Genomic DNA, 22,168 nt, shown 5'->3' on the forward strand with positions numbered 1-22,168 from the left:
TGCAGCCCTAAACATCATTAAAGGAGGCACTGGGGCTTTTTCTTCATCCTCCACCGTATCCCTAGAACAAAACCTGGAGCTTAAACTAGGTATAGAATTAATGTGTCAATAGAATTATCTATGTTCATCATCTATTTAATCCAATCAATATTTGTGGAATAAATAAGAGGTTTAACGAATGAATGAACACGTTGCAGAGCAGCTGGGGTTGATGGTATCGCTGGCTTTCGGGCGGCTTGGGATTTCTAACAGCGGCATAAACTCCCCCCCACCTCTCTTCTGCAAAGACCCCCTGTCTGAAGATGCACTTTAATTGCATTAAAGTCGTGAGCAGACTACCAATGGGGAGACCTTGCCCCATCCTCCCCTTCCCCTCACCCCCACCAGGTGGCTGGTTATCAGCCGCAAGAGCTGTCGGCTGGCGACATCCGTTGTTATGGAAACCGCAGCCAGCCAGGGAAGAGGAGGGGGCTGCGACGGGAGCAAGTGGGGCCACGGAGCTTGGAATTTTCCAGGCACAGCAGTCAGACGGTGTGTACGGTGTGTACGTGCGTATTCAAACCCTCCCCTGGACTCCAAGAGGGGGGGGGTCCATGTGGGGCGGTTACTGAGAAGGGGGGTCTGAGCAAGTGGCTTCTCCCCCACCCCCCACTCTGGACCCCTCTTCCACAATGGAGACAAGCTTCACAGTTCATGAGGTTCTAGCTTAGAAAAAAATGTTTCTAGAATCTTCCAGAATCACACCCCAATCATTTTCCACCTGTCATATTTTCTCCAAATGAGCTGTGTCTGCGGTCTTGTTTTGTCTGTGCTTGCGCAGTACTGTCCTCTCTCCTGTGCAGGGTCACAGGATCTCTGTGAGCAGAGCTGTGCTACCCTAGTGACCTGGGGACCCTCAGAGTCTTGGGCAGCGCCTGGCCCACAGTAGGTCTGCAGCGCAGATAACCAGACTTGGGCGGACAAATGGATGGATGACTCTGTGCTTTCCTGTTATACCACAGTCTCATAGGAGATGACTGGAATGGAGCATCGTTTCTGGATTCTTATGGCCCCCGAGGGGGTAAAAGTTGTAATCCTGGGGCTTCCCTGGTGGCGCAGTGGTTGAGAGTCCGCCTGCCGATGCAGGGGACACGGGTTCATGCCCCGGTCTGGGAAGATCCCACATGCCGCGGAGCGGTTGGGCCCGTGAGCCATGGCCGCTGAGCCTGCGCGTCCAGAGCCTGTGCTCCGCAACGGGCGAGGCCACAACAGTGAGAGACCCGCGTACCGCAAAAAAAAAAAGTTGTAATCCTGGCTCCTCCTCCTTCACACTCCTTCCCACCAAGAGGGCTCAGATCCCAGGACAGCGATGGGTGGGCTCGTTTACCCCCCCCCCCCATGGAGATCCTGGGGTCTTTTTGTTTGTTTGTTTGAGCTTTACTGCAGTATAATTGACAAATTAAAATGTATACATTTAAGTTGTACAACATGATGATTTGATGCAAGTATGTATTGGGAAATAACCATCACAATCAAGTTAATTAACATATCCACCACCTCACAGTTACTGTTTTTTTCTTTTCCCTTCCTTCATTTCTTGCTTTCTTTCTTCCTCGCTTTCTCTTTCTTTCTTTCTCCTTCCTTCCTTCACCTTCTCCCCCCTCCCCCTTGCCCTCCTCTCCTTCTCCTTCTTCTTCCTCTTCCTCTTCTATGTCTTCTTCCTCCTCCCCCTCCTTCTTCTTCTTCTTCTTCTTCTCCTTCTTCTTCTCCTTCTCCTTCTCCTTCTCCTTCTCCTTCTCCTTCTCCTTCTTCTTCTTCTTCGTGTGTGTGGTGAGAACACTTAATGATTTACCCTCTTAGGGTAAAATTTCAAGTGTACCATACAGTGTTATAACTATAGTCACATTGCTGTATGATACTTGGAGATCCTGGATTCTTAGAGGTCAGCCCATGGGTGTGGGGCACACTCTCACAATGGTATGCCTGAATTTGAATCCAGGTCAATTAGCTGTGCACCCCAGGGCCAGTCACTTAACCTCTCTGTGCCTCACTTTCCTCATCTGCAAAATGGCAGTAATAATACTGCCCATCCTCTGGGGTCCTTGTGAGGATTGAAAGAGAAAATTACATAAGCACTGAACACAGAGCTTGCATGTAATGGGGGCTCAGGAAGTGTCATGGGTAGTTGCATTTTATATATATTTTTTCACTTCATAAATATATGTACACATTTCAGTATATATAATAAATAATTAATAATCAAAATGCTGTTGGCCCTTGAACAATGCAGGGGGTTAGAGGTGCTGCTTCTCCATGCAGTCAAAAATCTGCATATAACTTAGAGTCAGCCCTCCATATATGTGGTTCCTCAGTATCCACAGATCCAACTGACCACAGATCATGTAGTACTGTAGTAGTTACTACTGAGAAAAATCCAGGGAGAAATGGACCCACGCAGTTCAAACCTGTGTTGTTCAAGGGTCAGCTGTGTTTTATGTATGTAAACTCGATATATAGTATAGATAGATTTTTATATATAAAAATATATATTTATAAATTAAAAATATATAAGTCAATGGTTCTTAACTGAGGGTGATTTTGCTCCTCAGGGGACAACTTGTCAATGTCTGGAGGCGTTTTTGGTTGTCACAACTGAAGGGGTGAGGCTGCTGGCATCTGAGGACACTGCTCAACATCCTACAGCACACGTGGATGGCCCGCACGGCAAAGAACGATTTGGCCCCGAATGCCAGAAGTACCAAGGCTGAGAGACCCTGGTAGATACACAGACATTTATAATAGTCCAGACCAATGAGAAATAAAGAAATATAACGTGAGTCACATACATAACTTAAAGTTTCCTAGCATCCTCATGAAAAAAAATAGAAAAGGAACAGGTGAAATCAATTTTAAGGCCAGCTCTTATTTAACCCAGTACAGCTGACCTGCACACAGACTTTTTTCAAGAGTAAATAGGACAGTACTACACCTCTGCAGAGGCAGAACCACAGATGTGGAGGAACTCTGGCTTCGGAGGGCTGACTATTGGCTATACTCAAATTTTCCACTGCTCGGAGGGTCAGCACTCCTAACCCCTGTGTTGTTCAAGGGTTAACTACATATTCAAAATATTACATGTAATCAGTATAAAGCGTTGTTGGGAATTCCCTCGCGGTCGAGTGGTTAGCACTCAGAGCTTTCACAGCCGAGGCCCGAGTTCAATCCCTGGTCCAGAAACTAAGATCCCGCAAGTTGCGTGGTGTGGCCAAAAAAAAAAAATGTTAATACAATATAGTCCATGTTTCTGAATATATAGAAAATTATGGATGCTTAAAAAAAACTACCATTGTTAACAAGCGATCTCACATTCTTTTTCTCGTGCAGTCTCGGAAATCCAGTGTGTGTTATACGTTATGGCACATGTCAATTCGCACCAGCCACATTTCAAGGGCTTAAGAGACCCAGGACGCTGGTGCCGGCCCCCCGGGGGCTGGATGGCTCGGGAGAAACCATTATCACACGCTGAACAGAATGGCCAGCAGAGGGCGTCATGAGACTAGCACGGATTTACTGAAATAAGACAAACACTGTATGATATCACTCATATGTGGGATCTGAAATATAAAACAAACGTATGAATATAACAAAAAAAGAAACAGGCTCACAGATAGAGAGAACAAACTAGCGGAGGGGGGAGAAGGAAGCGGAGAGGGACAAGATGGGGTAGGGGATTCACAGGTACAAACTACCAATACTATGTACAAAACAAAAAACTAGGAGGATATATCGTACAACACGGGGAATATAGCCAATATTTTATAATAACTGGAAATGGAGTATAACCTTTAAAAATTGTGAATCACTACGTTGTACACCTGAAACTTATATAATATGGTAAATCAACTGTATCTGAATTTTAAAAAAGCAGGGAGAGGTGGTTGGGAAGGAGCAAAAACAAACAAAAACAAAACAGAAAAATAAGGACTGGAAACAGATTCTGTGCCTGCTGGGGATTATAGGTAGTTTTTATTTCTTTATTTTCATCTGCATTTTCTAAAGTTTCTACAACAAACATGATTTTTTTAAGTACAAAAAAAAAGAACCTCACGGAGTTACTTGAAAACCTATCCAACTGGAGAGAAACACATCCAATGGGCAGGGCCTGAGAAAGGAAAAGACTTTTGGCCACAGATGGTCAAGAGCAGGGCGGCAGTCTTATGTGCTGTGTTTCATCTCTCTAGGGGGATGGACGCAGTTGACAGCATGTACTTCCAAGCCTGGTAACTCCAAATCTCAGTCTCCTCTGCCCAGGCCCGCCCACCCTGCTGACCCCAGCCATGTCCAGTTTCCATGCCTGGATTCCCCCATGGTCACCTGTGGCCTTCAGTCCAGCCCCGGTGCCCCACCGGCAGCTGGAGCCATGGTGCTTAGACACAAGTCTGACCATGGCTCTCCCTTGCCTGATGTCCTTGGGGGCTCCCGACCGCACTCAGGGTGAAATTCAAGACACCGGCCGTGGCCTAAAATATCTCTCCAGGTGTGGCCTTACCAAGCTCTCCAGCCTCATCTTACAACTACTCGCCCACCTTGGTTCTGGGCTGTTGTAGCTCCAGTTGTGTCTCCCCTAAATTCAGATGCTGAAGCCCTAACCCCAGGACCTCAGAACGTGACTGCGTTTGGAGATGGGGTCTTTACAGAGGGAATTAAAGTAAAATGAGGTCACGGGGCCCTAATCCAATATGACTAGTGTCCTTATAATAGGAGGAGATTTGGACACAGACACACACAGAGGGATGACCATGTGAGGACACAGGGAGAAGATAATTGTCTACAATCTAAAGAGCGAGGTCTCAGGAGACCAACCATGTTGAAACCTTGATCTCAGTCGTCTGGCCTCCAGAACTGCGAGGGAAAAAATTTCTATTGTTGAAGCCACACTTTGGTGCTTTGTTATGGCAGCCCTTGCAAACTAATACAGCCACTCCTTAAAAAAAAAGTTGTGCTTAAAAAGCAAAAAACGTTCTGGAATCACGTGCATATAATTGATACTAAAACAAATAATTATGCAATATATTAGAAATTATAAAAAAACCCGGGTATCTCAAGTGAAATCTAGACTATGGAGACCAACAGGTGAATCCTGACAGAAATGTAAACCTATAAAATGCATGCGTCATTCTTCGTATTTAGAGAAAATCGCACACAACACCTGCGACATCCAGTTGTCCTGATAGCGTGAGCAAAGGGTCAGGAGGATGAAACTATCGGGGGTTGGGTGGGTCAGCGAAACCCAGCCACTGTGGGACTGTCCGTCAGGATGGTATTTCTGGCTGGCTATTTGACAATATGTGTTCACCTCAGTCCTAAGACACCGGCTCACTGAACCTCCCACTCTGTGCTCTGAATCCCCGAAGCTGTGTTTCTCCTTCCATTTCACGCTTGTATGTACCTGCCTCGTCCTTACCCTGTCTTCAAAGTCAGCTCATGAACAACAACAACAAAAATAATAATAGCTAACGTGTGTTGTGTGCTTTAGATGTCTTACTGAACTTGGATCTTTTTGTTTTTTCTGAATTTTATGACGAATTTTACTCCAAAATGGCTCTAGTAGTACCAGAGACATTGATGTAGTGTTTAAATATTGTTTCAGGCAATGTGAAAATGGATAAAAGCAATATTTCTAGTTCATATATTTTTAGATAATGTTATTTTAAATGTGTGAGTTAAAATGTGATAAATATTAATGAACTTATTTACAAAACAGAAACAGACTCACAGACATAGAAAACAAACCCACGGTACCAAAGGGGAAAGGAGGTGGGGGATAAATTAGATAAACAATAAGGTCTTACTGTATAATGCAGGGAACTATATTCAATATCTTGTAATAAACTACAGTGGAAAAGAAAACAATGTAATAAATATTAAAAATAGATGTTTCACTATTTTATCCATTTTGAAAGGTTTATATATTCAGAATTACAAGGGAGGTTTTTTTTTTTTTAAGGAGAACCACTTTATTTTGAGTAGTAAAGAAAACTCTATTTACAACATAATATACAAACTTTCCATCAGTTTCTTCACAGTTAGTCCAAAGAATGAAACCTCTAGGGACTTCCCTGGCGGTCCAGTGGTTAAGACTCCACACTTCCGGGACTCCCTGGGTGGCGCAGTGGTTAAGAATCCACCTGACAATACAGGGGACACGGCTTTGATCCCTGGTCTGGGAAGATCCCACATGCCGTGGAGCAGCTAGGCCCGTGCACCATAGCTACTGAGCCTGTGCTCTAGAGCCTGCATGCCACAACTACTGAAGCCCACGAGCCACAACTACTGAAGCCCGTGAGCCACAACTACTGAGCCCATGTGCTGCAACTACTGAAGCCCGAGTGCCTAGATCCCATGCTCTGCAACAAGAGAAGCCACCTCAATGAGAAGCCTGTGCACGGCAACCAAGAGTAGCCCCTGCTCACCGCAACTAGAGAAAGTCCCCATGCAGCAACGAAGACCCAACGCAGCCAATAAATAAATTAAAAAAAAAAAGACCCCTCACTTCCAATGCAGGGGATGCGGGTTCCTTCCCTGGTCGGGGAACTAAGATCCCACAGGCTGTGTGGCCAAAAAATAAATTAAATTAAATTTAAAAACCCCCCCTTTGACTTAAAGTTTACATTTAACTTTAAATATTCATGTCAACTTTGGAATTTTATTCTTGCCTGATACTATGAAATATGAAACTTTAATCGATGGCAAGTTCCTAATTTTTGCTGTTCAGCCACTTTTCTGGATCTTGCTCTCTGATCCCATACATTCCAGAGTGTTCACTGGATTTGTAATAAACTTCCAAGATGAAGGGGAATTTCTTGCTCGTGTTTTGCCTGAAATCTTGCCTTGTGTTCATCTTTTTAAAAAAAATATGCTCCAAAAAATGTCTACAAGTTCAGCTACTAAAACTCCTTTAAAGAGCTTCTTTGCCAGTGGGTCCATCCTGAGGCCCAAGGGCTGGCAGACACCACCCCTCCCACTCACTTTGATTTTTTAAAATAATATTTATTTATTTATTTGGCTGCGCTGGGTTTTCCTTGTGGCATGCAGGACCTAGTTCCCTAACCAGGGATCGAACCCGGGCCCCCTGCACTGGGAGCTCAGATTCTTAACCGCTGGACCACCAGGGAAGTCCCTCACTTTGATCTTTATAGCAGCTCTAGTGGGTTGATACTAGGATAGGCCTTCATTCCCCATGGGGAAACTGAGGCACAGAGGAGTTAACTTGTTATTGGAGGTCCAAATGCCAGGGTGGAGCAGAACCTGGATTTAAGATAGAAGCGCTAATTCCTGAGCCTCAGCTGTTGACTGCCGTGCTCTCCTTAGACTACATGTCATATGATCCATCTTCCCAGGAGGGTCAGGATCCCCCCACCCCCATGGTGGTCTGGCCGCAAGTCCTCCCCCTAGTGGGACGCATGGTTGCCCCTGTCCTACCAAGTAGGACACTACAAGATACCCAGCATCCTTAGAGCCAGGCTAGTAACACCTATCTCCTGACTACATCAATATTGAGAAAAGTGATGGTAACTAATGATTGCCACTTGTTGAATACCCTCTCTGGGCCAGGGCCTGTTTACAAGCACTTTCCATATTAACTACACTTCCCAACAACCATGTGAGGCAGGTAATTTGATGATCCCTGATTTTAAAATGTGGCGACCCAGCCCCAGAGAGTTAAGTAACTGGCCTAAGGGCACACAGCCAGTTGGTGGAGCTGGGATGCAGACATTCCATGTAAGGTATATATGGACAATGTCATCACACACACGCACACAGAGGCACACATGCACACACACGAACCTCAAATAAAGGGCAAGGAGACCCTCGGCCTGGGCACTATTGCCATTCTGAACGGAACCTTTCCCTGCTGCGGCAGCCCGTCCCGACCTGGGCACTGTTGCCATTCTGAACGGAACCTTTCCCTGCTGCGGCAGCCCGTCCCATGCACTGTAGGGTGTTGAGCAGCATCCCTGGTTTCTACCCACCAGATGCCAGCAGAACTCCTCCCCCCGCCCCCATCGTGACAACCAAAAGTGTCTCCAGATATTTCCAAATGTTTCCTGGGGGCACAGCCACCCTGGTTGAGGACCATGGTGCAGCCTCATGGAAACACGTTTCTTCTGAGGGCTGAGCGGACGCTTTAGTTCAAACCTGTACCTTCTTCCGAGACCAAAGGAAGTTACATGTGAGAAGAATGCTGGTGAGGTGGGAGCCAGGGGAGGGGCGGGGCGGTGACCCCACAAGTCTTCTGGCTTCTGCTCTGCAGCTTCACCTCCATGACATAGCCAGAGGGCTCCTGCGTAAATGCAAAACTGATGTTATTCCCCTGCTAGAAACCCACCCAAATTTCTTGTTTCACGAAGGGCAGCGGCCCCTCTCCTTGCCGTGGCCCACGTCCACGCCCTCCCCATGTCTCACCACTCTTTTCACCTCCTTGATTCCACCTGCACCAGCCTTCCTGCTGCTCCCTGGACAGACCACATATGTTCCTACCCCAGGGCCTTTGCACGTGCTGCTCCCTCAATCTAGAGGGAGCATCGAATCCCGTCAGAGCAATCTCTCACTGATCATTTCCAAGGGTGAATATAAAATTACCCTTATTTTTAAAAAAATTATTTTATTGGACTATAGTTGATTTACAATGTTGTGTTAGTTTCAGGTGTACAGCTAACTGATTCTGTTATACTTATATATACATTCCTTTTCATATTCTTTTCCGTGATGGTTTATCCCAGGATATTGAATATAGTTCTCTGTGCTGTACAGTAGGACCTTGTTGTTTATCCATCCTATACATAGTAGTTTGCATCTGCTAATCCCAAACTCCAAATCCTTCCCTCCTCCACCTCCCTTCCCCCTTGGCAACCACAAGTCTGTTCTCTATGTCTGTGAATCTCTTTCTGTTTCATAGATAAGTTCATTTGTATCATTTTTTAAGATCCCACATATAAGTGATATCATATGATATTTATCTTTGTCTGTCTTACTTCACTTAATATGATAATCTCTAGGTCCATCCGTGTCGTTGCAGATGGCATTATTTCATTCTTTTTTATGGCTGAATAGTAAAATTATCTTTATTTATTATTATTTTAAATTATTTTTTTCAGGTGTATTGAGAAATAATGGACATACATCACTGTATAAAAACTATTGGGGGGGAGGGATAAACACCTCCTAGAGTAATGGATATAAAAACAAAAATAAACAAATGGGACCTAATGAAATTTAAAAGCTTTTGCAAAGCAAAGGAAACTATAAACAAGATGAAAAGAAAACCCTCAGAATGGGAGAAAATATTTGCAAACGAATCAATGGACAAAGGATTAATCTCCAAAATATATAAACAGCTTATGCAGCTCAACATTAAAAAAAAACAAGCAACCCAATCAAAAAATGGGCAGAAGATCTAAATAGACATTTCTCCAAAGAAGACATATTGATGGCCAAGAGGCACATGAAAAGCTGCTCAACATCACTAATTATAAGAGAAATGCAAATCAAAACTACGATGAGGTATCACCTCACATCGGTTAGAATGGGCATCATCAGAAAATCTACAAACAATAAATGCTAGAGAGGGTGTGGATAAAAGGGAACCCTCCTGCACTGTTGGTGATACAGCCACTATGGAGAACAGTATGGAGGTTCCTTAAAAAACTAAAAACAGAATTACCATATGACCCTGTAATCCCACTACTGGGCATATACCCAGAGAAAACCATAATTCAAAAAGATACATGAGGGGCTTCCCTGGTGGCGTAGTGGTTGGGAGTCCGCCTGCCGATGCAAGGGACACGGGTTCGCGCCCCGGTCCGGGAGGATCCCACATGCCGCGGAACGGCTGGGCCCGTGAGCCATGGCCGCTGAGTCTGTGCGTCCGGAGCCTGTGCTCTGCAGTGGGAGAGGCCACACAGTGAGAGGCCCGCATAGAGCAAAAAAAAAAAAAAAAAAAAAGATACATGCACCCCAATGTTCATTGCAGCACCATTTACAATAGCCAGGTCATGGAAGCAACCTAAACGCCCATCAACAGACGAATGGATAAAGAAGTTGTGGTACATATATACAATGGAATATTCCTCAGCCATTAAAAGGAATGAAACTGGGTCATTTGTAGAGACGCCGATGGACCTAGAGACTGTCATACAGAATGAAGTAAGTCAGAAAGAGAAAAACAAATATTGTATATTAACGCATATATGTGGAATCTAGAAAAATGGTACAGATGAACAGGTTTGCAAGGCAGAAATAGAGACACAGATGTAGAAGAAAAAACTGTGGACACCAAAGGGGGAAAGTGGGAGGGGGGGTGGTGGTGGGATGAATTGGGAGATTGGGATTGACATATATACACTAATATGTATAAAATAGATAATTAATAAGAACCTGCTGTTAAATAAATAACATTACATAAAAATACGTAAACATTACATAACATTACATAACATACATAACATTACATAAAAATAACATTATAAAAAATAAAATAACATTAAAAAGAAACTATTGGGGAAGAGGGATAAATTAGGAGTTTGGGATTAACATATACACAGTACGTATATAAAACAGATAAACAACAAGGATTTACTGAATAGCACAGGGAACTATATTCAATATCTTGTAATAAATTATAATGGAAAGAAATAAAAAAGAGTATAGATATATACATATACATGTATAACCAAATCACTTAGTTGCACACCTGAAACTAGCACAATATTGTAAATCAACTATACTTCAATTTAAAAAAGTTATCTTCACTGAGACTATTTCAATTTGAAGAAGCAGGGGGTCCATTAAAATTAAAAAAAAAAAGTTAAGGAGGGAATCACATAGGCCATAAGGTTAATATGGGGGAAAATATAGATGTGGAATGGGAAGGAGAGAAATCTGGGGCTTATCACCCCAGCCAATCCGTTCGGGCAGCCCAAGTAATCTTCCTAAAAGGCAGGTCTGAGATGCAGCTTTCCTGTTCAGAATGCTACTCTCCTCGGGGGAGGAGTAGATTGTTCACAGTGCTTATATATGATGCACAGTCTGACCCCAGGTCCCCTCTGAAGCCTTCTTCAGTTTTTTTTTTTTTGGCTGTGCCATTAGGCATGTGGGATCTTAGTGCCCCTACCAGGGATGGAATCCGGGCCCCCTGCTTTGGGAGCGCGGAGTCTTAACCACTGGACCAGCAGGGAAGTCCCTCTGAAGACTTCTTGCCCATTCTCCTCCCCTTCTCATTCTGTAAATGCACCAGACATGGACGCCCACCTTTCACCTGTCCCTACGGGTCCTCTCCACGACCTGTATAGGATGTGGGAGGCCTTGGAGGTGATGCACGGGACAGTTGTCTCACCGGGAACTCGCCCCTGGATTCTCTTGGCCCCAGGCTGCCGGTCTTTTCCTTGAAGCCAATAACACACCTGGGAGGGGGAAGAAAGGACACTCGTTAAGTGAGGGTAGTTCTCGTTCTGCTGACTGTGTCAAAGTTGGGCAAAATGGAGGGTCAGAAAGTGCCACTGGCCTCCCATGGTGAACTATCAACATGATGAAGATGGTAGGGGCTGCTGGGGAAAAAGGGCCGGTGTCTCCGTTTTAATTTACTTTTAATATTACTTATTTTAATTTAAAACCGAATTTCATTCATTTTTTTGAATAGATAAAAACATTCATAGATTCAAAAAGATAGGTCGTGAAAAGACTTTCTTCTGGAGGGTGTGGAGAAAAATGAACCCTCTTACACTGTTGGTGGTAATGTAAATTGGTCCAGACATTGTGGAAAACAGTATGGAATTTCCTTAAAAAACTAAAAATAGAGCTGCCATATGATCATGTAATCCCACTCCTGGGCATATATCTGGAAAAGAAGAAAACTGTAATTCAAAAAGATACATGCACCCCAATGTTCACTGCAGCACTGTTTACAATAACCAAGACATGGAAACAAACTAAATGTCCATTGACAGATGAATGGATAAAGAAGATGTGGTACATATATACCGTGGAATACTACTCAGCCATAAGAAGAATGAAATAACGCCATTTGCAACAACATGAATGGACCTAGAGATTATCATACTAAGTGAAGTAAGTCAAAGACAAATATCATATGATATCACTTATATGTGGAATCTAAAATGCGACACAAATGAATTTATTTACAAAACAGAAACAGACTCATAGACATAGAAAACAAAGTTATGGTTACCAAAGGGCAAAGGGGAAAGGAGGGATAAATTAGGAGTTTGGGATTAACAGATACACACTACTATATATAAAACAGATAACCAAAAAGGACCTACTGTATAACACAGGGAACTACACTCAATATCTTGTAATAACCTATAAGGGAAAAGAATAGTGTAGTATTCCATTTTATGGACTAAACCAGAAATAATTAAAACATAATGTTATTATGAATTATTATTATCCCCCATGGATGCATGCCTGGGTTGTTTCTAGTCTTTGACAAGTAAAAATCTTGATGAAATAAATAAGCTTTTTGGCAAGTGACCCTAAAGACAGCTGTGTGTAGGATGCTTTTGGGAGAGGGGAGAAGCAGTCATTTTAGAAACAAGGGTCGATTGGCAGCCTGAGGAGACCCCCTATTGTCTCCCATAGAACTTTCTGCTGAATGAAATAGCCCAGCTGGTTCCCAAGGAATCTTTGTAATTTTTGCATTGCTCTCTATCTAAGGAAAGGAACGGTTAGTTATTCTTGGGTTCAGACCAGCGCGGTCAAGATTCTAGAGTCGCCCTATCCAAACCATGGAAACACCTGAAAGCTAGCCATTGTTCTCCAAAGTACACCCCTAGATCCCATTTCCCACCCACTTTTCTCTAATTTTCCTGCTTTGTTTTTGCCCTGCATTCTGGGTGCTTGAGGTAGTGAGGTCTCAATGAAGCCCAGCTGTTCCCGCTGCCGCTGCTGATTCTTATTTTATTATTGTTCAGCCGTGCAGAGCATGGGATGCATAACACGTTTGCCCCACATCCCATGTGTTGCATTCAGTGTTTATCAATCAGATTGTGAGCATCTCAAGGACAGGGAGTATGTCCTATATTTTCCCCTCAATGCTCAGCACGGCTCCTGGCACACAGGGAATGATCACGCTTTTAGAACCAGGCTGTACTATATCTAGTGTGTAAATCCCAAGTAATGCAGAATTTTGCTTGTGTGTAATATAGCTTCGATCTAAGTAATGCTCACATACGCCATTCTTTCCCCCTCGTTCTTTGCAACGGACAATATCAGGTGACTTCGAGGGGGTAGGCTCTGTGTGCGTTCAAAAGTCAGCTCTTTATGAAAAATAAAATAAATCAGCTTTATACAAGAGGCTTTCTCTTTAGGAAACAGATACTGAACTCTGTATGGATGAAATGGCATCATGTCTGGAATTTGCTTTGAAAATAATTCTGGTGGTTACAGCATGCTGGGGGTATGAGTTGGTCAGTGTTGAAACGATGAGTGTAACAGAAAAAATTTTGCTATTTTGTCTACTTTTGTCTATTTTCAAACCTTTCAAACTGGGCTGGGGCGGAGGGAGGAACAGGTAGAGCACAGAGGAATTTTAGGGCCATGAAAATACCGTGTGTGATGCTATAATGGTGGGTATATGTCAATATACATTTGTCCAAACCCACACAATGTACAATGATACAATGAATGGTGATACAAACTGTAGACTCTGGGTGATAACAATGTGTCAGTGCAAGTTCTTCTCTTGTAACCAATGGCCCATTTTGGTGGGGAAAGTCGACAATGGGGGGAGTAGGCATGTATGGGTCAGGGGGTGTATGGGAACTCTTTGCAACTTTGCTCAATTTTGCTGTGACCCTAAGACTACTCTAAAAAATTAAAAAATTTTTTAAAAGGAAATACACTGAAAACAAAAGTGTGAATAAGTGTGGCTAAACCAGTGGTTCTCAATCAGGGGTGACTTTGCCCACTAGGGGACACCTGGCAATGCCTGGAGACGTTTTTGGTTGTCACAACATGAGGGGGACACACTGCTGGCACCTGGTGGGTAGAGACCAGGGAGGCTGCTCGACATCCTACAGTGCACGAAGCCGGCTCCCACCACGGTAATCATCCAGCCCCACATGTCTGCAGTGCCAGGCTGAGGAGCCCTGGGCCAGACGCTGAGGCCTGCCAAGGATCTGAGCGAAGCTGTCCTTTTTTTTTTTTTAACATCTTTATTGGAGTATAATTGCTTTACAGTGGTGTGTTAGTTTCTGCTTTACAACAAAGTGAATCAGCTATACATATACATATATCCCCATATCTCTCCCCTCTTGCGTCTGCCTCCCTCCCACCCTCCCTATCCCACCCCTCTAGGTGGTCACAAAGCACAGAACTGATCTCCCTGTGCTATGCGGCTGCTTCCCACTAGCTATCAGTTTTACATTTGGTAGTGTATATATGTCCATGCCACTCTCTCACTTTGTCCCAGCTTACCCTTCCCCCTCCCCGTGTCCTCAAGTCCATTCTCTAGTAGGTCTGCGTCTTTATTTCCGTCCTGCCCCTAGGTTCTTCATGACCACTTTTTTTTTTTTTTTTTTAGATTCCTGAATTCCATACCCCTCCTTCTCCCCGGCCTGAGTGTCCTTAGTTTTATTTCTATTTTTTAAATTCTATTGACATATAGTTGATTTACAATGTTGTGCTAATTTCTGCTGCACAGCAAAGTGACTCACTTATACACATATAGACATTCTTCTTCATATTCTTTTCCACTATGGTTTATCCCAGTATGTTGAATATAGTTCCTTGTGCTATACAGTAGGACCTTGTTGTTTATCCATCCTATGTATACTAGAGTGCATCTGCTAATCCCAAACTCCCAATCCAGACCTCCCCCTTGGCAACCACAAGTCTGTTTTCTATGTCTCTGAGTCTGTTTCTGCTCTGTAGATAGGTTCATTTGTGTCATATTTTAGATTCCACATATAAGTGGTATCATATGATATTTGTCTTTCCCTTTCTGGCTACTTCACTTAGTATGATAATCTCTAGGTCCATCCACGTTGCTGCAAATGGTATTATCTCATTCTTTTTTATGGCCGAGTAATATTCCACTGTATATATGTACCACATCGTCTTTATCCATTCCTCTGTTGATGGACATTTAGGTTGTTTCCATGTTTCGGCTATTCTGAACAGTGCTGCTATGAACATAGGGGTGCATGTATTCTTTCGAATTACAGTTTTTGTCCTTTTTAAGAAAGTAATTAGCAAGTGCTCTGGAGAGGCTGAAGGCACACCAGCACCTAAGAGGAACTTCCTCTGCAATGGAATGGAAAGAGTTGACAAGGGTATATAGCATTTTATGATGGAATGTAATTGTTTTTAAAGCCGAACCATCTGAAATGACATCACACCAGTGCAGTTGGTCCCCTATTCTTGGCAACACAGGACTCATGGATGGGTGGGATGCACACTTTGGGGAAAAGGGATGGAAGAGGAATTAATCCTGAATTATAACTTGGGCAGCTCGGGAAGTGGCGTCGACACTTCACGAGATGGACAAGACTGGGACACAGAGGGGGTGGTTAGGAGTTTGCTGTACTTGTGCAAACCACATACAATGAGAGAAAGAACTAGGGTGTTTGCAGTGTGGACGGAGAAAAGATCTGAGATGTTGAAAGAGTGATTACGGTGAGGCATTCACCTCAGGTGTAAAATTTAACAGAAAGCAGAAAACCTCAATATTCAAGGTAATATTTTATATATATATATATTTTTTAATTTTATTGAAGTATAGTTGATTTACAATGTTGTGTTAATTTCTGCTGTGCAACAAAGCGATTTAGTTATACATATATATATTCTTTTTCATATTTTTCCCCATTATGGTTTATCACAGGATATTGAATATAGTTCCCTGTGCCATACGGTAGGATCAGGGTAATATTTTGATGCAATATTATTTATTTATTTATTTATTTTTTTGCGGTACGCGGGCCTCTCACTGTTGCGGCCTCTCCCGTTGCGGAGCACAGGCTTCGGACGCGCAGGCTCAGCGGCCACGGCTTATGGGCCCAGCCGCTCCGCGGCATGTGGGATCTTCCCGGATCGGGGCACGAACCCGCGCCCCCTGCATCGGCAGGCGGACTCTCAACCACTGCACCACCAGGGAAGACCGATGCAATATTTTTAAAAATAAAAATGCCAGAAACCCATGATGCATACAACACCAAAATATTTACTCCAGACAGGATAGGACCCTGAGCTTTGCAGGACTCACCTCACCCTAGTCTCGACCCTGTGAGATCCTGTCTTGAGTGAAAATGTTGATATTTTGTTCATCATTGATTTTTTTCCGATGAACTTTGAAATTTTATTTATTTATTTGGCTGCGTTGGGTCTTCGTTGCTGCGCACGGGCTTTCTCTAGTTGCGGTGAGTGGGGGCTACTTTTCATGGCGGTGTATGTGCTTCTCATTGTGGTGGCTTCTCCTGTTGTGGAGCACGGGCTCTAGTCACGTGGGTTTCAGTAGTTGCGGCACGTGGGCTCAGTAGTTGTGGCGCACGGGCTTAGTTGCACCGCGGCACGTGGGATCTTCCCGGGCCAGGGCTCGAACCCGTGTCCCCTGCATTGGCAGGCGGATTCTTAACCACTGTGCCACCAGGGAAGTCCAATTTTGAAAATTTAAGGACACGTTGCATTAAAGTATTATCTCTCTTGATTACTGAGATGTTTGCACTCCTGTCACCCCCACACTTAAATTTTATACCCAAGCTGAGAGCCTCAGTCACTTCCCTCAGGAACCGGCCCCCATGAATGCAGACAGATGGGAAGGAGCTGTTAGAATTTTCACACGCGGCCAAGTGGCCAGGGTGGACCCTCATCTCTCCAGAATCCCATGGACTTTCCACTGAGCTCAAGGCCAGGCTGAGTTCCAAGCAGGATATACATCCGTGGAACTAAGGATGGGAACGGCTCTCTTGGACCCAGCCCGGTACAGACGGCATGGTGGAGACAGCCCTTTCCAAAACACGAAAGAAAGCTTTAATACTAACCATCTGTTTGGCAAATCATTCTCACCACATTCTGTTTCTAAGCAGTTTTTCCTCTATGATTTTAGAATTGGTCTTTTCGCGACTTTATTTTGCAAAGGAAGTCGTTTTTCTGCCCTATGGACCCTTCATGGTGCCTTGAAGCCAGTGGGTGTCCGTTAAATGCTTACTGAACAAATTCCACTGATATATGAATTAGAACGAGGAGGGTTTCCATTTGTTTGAGAGTCTTGCTGTGGTGCGTGCGCGCGCGCGCGTGTGTGTGTGTGTGACATTTAACAATACGTTGCATGTGCCCTTATAAACACGTTTATAGACGCATGAATGCAGGGTTTGGATATGGTGAATTCAGGTGATAACGCTTGTGGCATGTGCACAGGTGCTTTGGAAATGGATCAAGTCATTTAATTCCAAGAATCCATAGGGAAAGCCCCGAATTTACCCCCACTTTACGAAGGAATAGCTTGAGGTCAGAGAGGTTCTCACGCCAGCCAGAAGGAGCACAGCTAGGCTGTGGACCAGGTGTGTGTGACACCAGGCTGGTCCCCACACTAAACGCTTTGCTCAATGGCCCCCAAATGTTCATTCTAACTCACAAACTAGAGCCTTCATCATGACGGTCTGGGGGTGAGGGGACTACGGTCCCAGACCCACTGGACCACCCATCTCCATCCTGGTGCATGTTCCTTGGGCCCAGCACGTGCCAGCAGAAGGTAGTTTTCTGTTGCTGTGTCACAAATCATCACAAACTCAGCAGCTTAAAGTCCCCTGGTCAGGGATTCAGGTTAAGGTTAGCTGGGTCTTCTGCTTAGGGTCTCACCAGGCTGAAGTCAAGGTATTATCCAGGGCTGTGGTCTTGTCGGGGGCTCAGGGCCCTGCTCCAAGCACGCACACACACACACAGACACACACACAGACACACAGACACAAAGACACACACACAGGCACATACAGACACACACACACACACATACAGACACACGCACAGACACACAGACACAGACACACAGATACACACAGACACACACAGACACAAAGACACACACACAGGCACATACAGATACACACACACATACAGACAGACACACAGACACACACAGACACAAAGACACACACACAGACACACACAGACACAAAGACACACACACAGGCACATACAGACACACACAGACACATACAGACAGACACACGCACAGACACACACACACACAGACACACACACACAGATACACACAGACACACAAGACACATATAGACACATGCACACAAGTACACACAGACACACACAGACACACATGCACACACACACAGCGAGACTGCCTGTTGGCAGAATTTGCTCCCTGTAGTTGTGTGGCTGAGACCCCTGCTTTCTCTCTGGCTGTCAGTGGAGGATTGCATTGAGCTCCCAGGGGCTACACCCAGCCCCCTCCCACATGCCTCCTGTGGGAAATAACACCGCGGCAGCCGCTTCTTTCCCTTCTAGGCCACCAGGAGTGTGTCTCTCTGGTTTCCTCTGCGACCAGGTGACCAGCCCGAGGAAACACTCTGCTCAGAAAGGCCTCACCTGATTAGGTCAGGCCCCCCCAGGGTCATCTCCCTTCTTCTGTGGAACATAACATGATCAGGAGTGAGGTGTCACTGTATTCACAAGTCCCACCTCCACTCAGGGGAATTTCAGGGAAAGACAGGAGTGGTGGCAGTATTGTCAGTTTTACTTCACAAGGCCATGGACCACCGCTGGCCAGGGTTACAGGGGCCCACCCTGGGGGCTGGCTCCTGCCCCCTGTCTCGTTGCTGGGGTCTGGAGGGACCCTTCTCAATAATGTGATGTCATACAGGGGATTTCTTCTGAAACCAGAGAAGGAGCAGAACTGGAGCAAAAACAGCATGTGTTTTCTCTGGAGAAGACAATTTCTGTGATGCTAATCTGTTGGTTACCAATTTGTCAAAAACAGTTCATTCCCAGATTTCACGTTTGCTATTTTCGTTACTTCATTCAACAAGTACGTGTCACTTGTCCCTTCTGCTAGGTAGAATCTTGAGCGAATGTGGTACGTTTGAAGAAGTAAAAAATGTTCCAGGGCACAGAAAGGATTGCTGAGAAATGAGGCAGAAGCCTGACTCAGCACAGAGAAGCCACCTGGCCTCATGGAACTTAAACCCTCCTAGAAGGAGGAGACAGTAAGAAAATGAACAAACCAACGCTACAATTTCAGAGAGCAACTCTGGAAACGGCCCTCTGAGGCAATGATGTGGGAGCTGAGACCTGAATGATGAGAAGGAGAAAGTCTGCGGAAGGACTTCCCTGGCTGAGGGCACAGCAGGTGCAAAGGCCCTGAGGTGGGTACAAGCCAGGTCACTTGGAGATCCTCAAACAATCCTATTCCAGGATATTGCCTGGAGCTGTTTTTCAGAACACAGAATGACCGTATGTTTGAAAAGATCAGTCCAGGGGGGTGAGGGTCTCTCTGCTGTCCTTTCCACCAATCAGGTGGCCTGGGTTCCTGTTTTCTGGCTCTTTCAGTGATCAGCTGTGCATTCTTGGGCAAGTCACTTAACCTCTCTGTGCTTCCATTTCATTACTCATAAAATTGATGAAGGGATAGGAACTAAAACAACTCTGGATAAAGACAAATGATTCAGTCAGAGAACAGGTAAAAGACCTGAACAGGCTATGTGTCTATAGAAAGATGAATGGATACAGAAATTGTGGGATATAGATATGATGCAATATGACTCAGCCGTAAAAAAGGAAAGAGATCCTTCCATTTGAAACAACATGGGTGAACCCAGAGGACATTATGCTAGGTGACATAAGCCAGACACAGAAAGAAAAAAATGCACCACCTCACATATGTGGAATCTGAAAAACTCAAATCCATAGAAGCAGAGAGTAGAATGGTGGTTACCAGGGTGGGGAGGTAGGGAAATGGGGAGATGATGGTCAAAGGGGACACATTGCAGTTATGAGGGATGAGGGAGCTTGGAGATCTAGTGTCCAGCACAGTGACTGTGGTTAATAATACTGTATTGAGACATGGAAGCAACCTAAGTGTCCATCGGCAGAGGAATTGATAAACAAGATGTGGTACATATATACAGTGGAGTACTACTCAGCCATGAAAAAGAATGAAATAATGCCATTTACAGCAACATGGATGGACCTAGAGATTGTCATACTGAGTGAAGTAAGCCAGACAGAGAAAGACAAATATCATATGATATCACTTACACGTGGAATCTAAAAAAATGATACAAATGACCTTATTTATAAAACAGAAACAGACTCACAGACATAGAGAACAAACTTATGGTTACCAAAGGGGAAAGATGGGACAAGGGATAAATTAGGAATTTGGGAGTAACATACACACACTACTATATATAAAATAGATAAACAACAAGGACAAATGGTATAGCACAGGGAACTATATTCAACATTTTTTAATAACCTATATGGGAAAAGAATCTGAAAAAGAATATATACATATGTATGTGTGTGTGTGTGTATATATATATATATATAAATATATATATATATATATATATATAAAACTGAATCACTCTGCTGGACACCTGAAATAGCACAACATTGCAAATCAACTATATTTCAATAAAAAATAAATAAAACAGAAATACTGTACTGAATACTGGACATTTGCTGAGAGAGTAGATTTCAGGAGCTCTCATCACACAAACAATGGTAACTATGTGAGAAGGTATGCTATTTAGTTTGATTGCAGTAATCATTTCACTATGAATGTGTGCATCAAATCATGTTGTACACCTTAAATATACAATTTTTTTTGGTGGCCGTGCCACGTGGCTTGTGGAATCTTAGTTCCCCTACCAGGGATCGAACCCAGGCCCCCTGCAGTGGAAGCACCAAGTCTTAACCACTGGACCACCAGGGAAGTCCCTAAATATATACAATTTTTATTAAAAAAATAAAAATTTAAAAAGGAGACTTGTCAGACCCCAGAAAGTCTGTTCCTTTTTTGTAGTAAAAGGAATCTTCGCAAGGTTTTCTAAACCACTTTTCATGAACTAGTGAATACTCAAAGGAGACCTAAATCTGAAGTCTGTACCAAAGCCTATCTCTACAACACCTGCCACACTATAGAAACTTTTATGTACTTCTGTCAGTCCTCAACATCTACCTCTCTGAATTTTCACGAACTTCTGTTTCACAAGGGTCATTATTTTATATACACTGGCAGCAGCATACAATAAAATAACTAGTATTTAAAAAAAAAGGAAACTTGAACAGATAGTTCACCAAGGAGGATCTAGGGAAGCACTCTTGAAACGGGTTTGAATCACTGCTCTGGGGAGGATTGGAATTCAATGCACTGAGACACCCCACAGCCACTGGAAGCTACAGGAGGATCCCTGACCATACCAAGGGCTGCAGGGATGTGGGGTAGCTGCGACTCTCACCACTGCTGGGGGGACGCAGAACGGCACATCCACTAGGAGAACGGTTTGACCGTCTTTTATAATTAAACGCACACTTACCTTTCCACCCAGCTTTCCCACTCTGAGCTATTTGATCTACAAAAAAGGACTAACATTGAGAAAAACGTGAATGCAAAGGTTTAGAGCAGCCCTACACTCAGAATCGCCAAAAGCTGGATGGGACTCCAGTGTCCTTCACGTACAACCGGTGGCCCTTCCGCACCGTGACATGGCCCATCTCCACCATGAGATGCAGCTCGGCAACACACAGGACGGGATTTTTGCATTCGATTCATTTTAACGAGCGTAACTTCAATTCTGAAACCGGAGAAGTTTTCAAGGTGTGTGTGGACAATGCGGCTGCTCGAAAACCTCTCTCGCAACCGTAGATCGTATGAAATCTTGATACACGTCAAGTGTATCTGGTCAGATTTAACTTTCAAATGGAGCAATGCCATAACTGTGAAACACACACGAGACAAACGTAGAAGAAATCAGAGGATATAACATGTTATTTATCATTGTAATGTGGATTACGTTTTGAAGTGGTAATATTTTGATTCCTTGGGTTAGGTGAAAATGTAGGAAGTTTTTTTTTTTTTTTTTTTTTTTGTGGTACGCGGGCCTCTCACTGTTGTGGCCTCTCCCGTTGCGGAGCACAGGCTCCGGACGCG

General features: G+C 44.1%; 1 pseudogene; it reads right to left on the bottom strand.

Annotated features, from left to right (window-relative positions):
* Positions 1-6,736: 6,736 nt before the first annotated feature.
* LOC132416942 (protein CEBPZOS-like) lies at positions 6,737-21,732 on the bottom strand (annotated as a pseudogene).
* Between the last annotated feature and the right edge of the window lie 436 nt (positions 21,733-22,168).

The sequence above is a fragment of the Delphinus delphis genome, chromosome 20, assembly GCF_949987515.2.
Source record: "Delphinus delphis chromosome 20, mDelDel1.2, whole genome shotgun sequence".
NCBI lineage: Eukaryota > Metazoa > Chordata > Mammalia > Artiodactyla > Delphinidae > Delphinus > Delphinus delphis.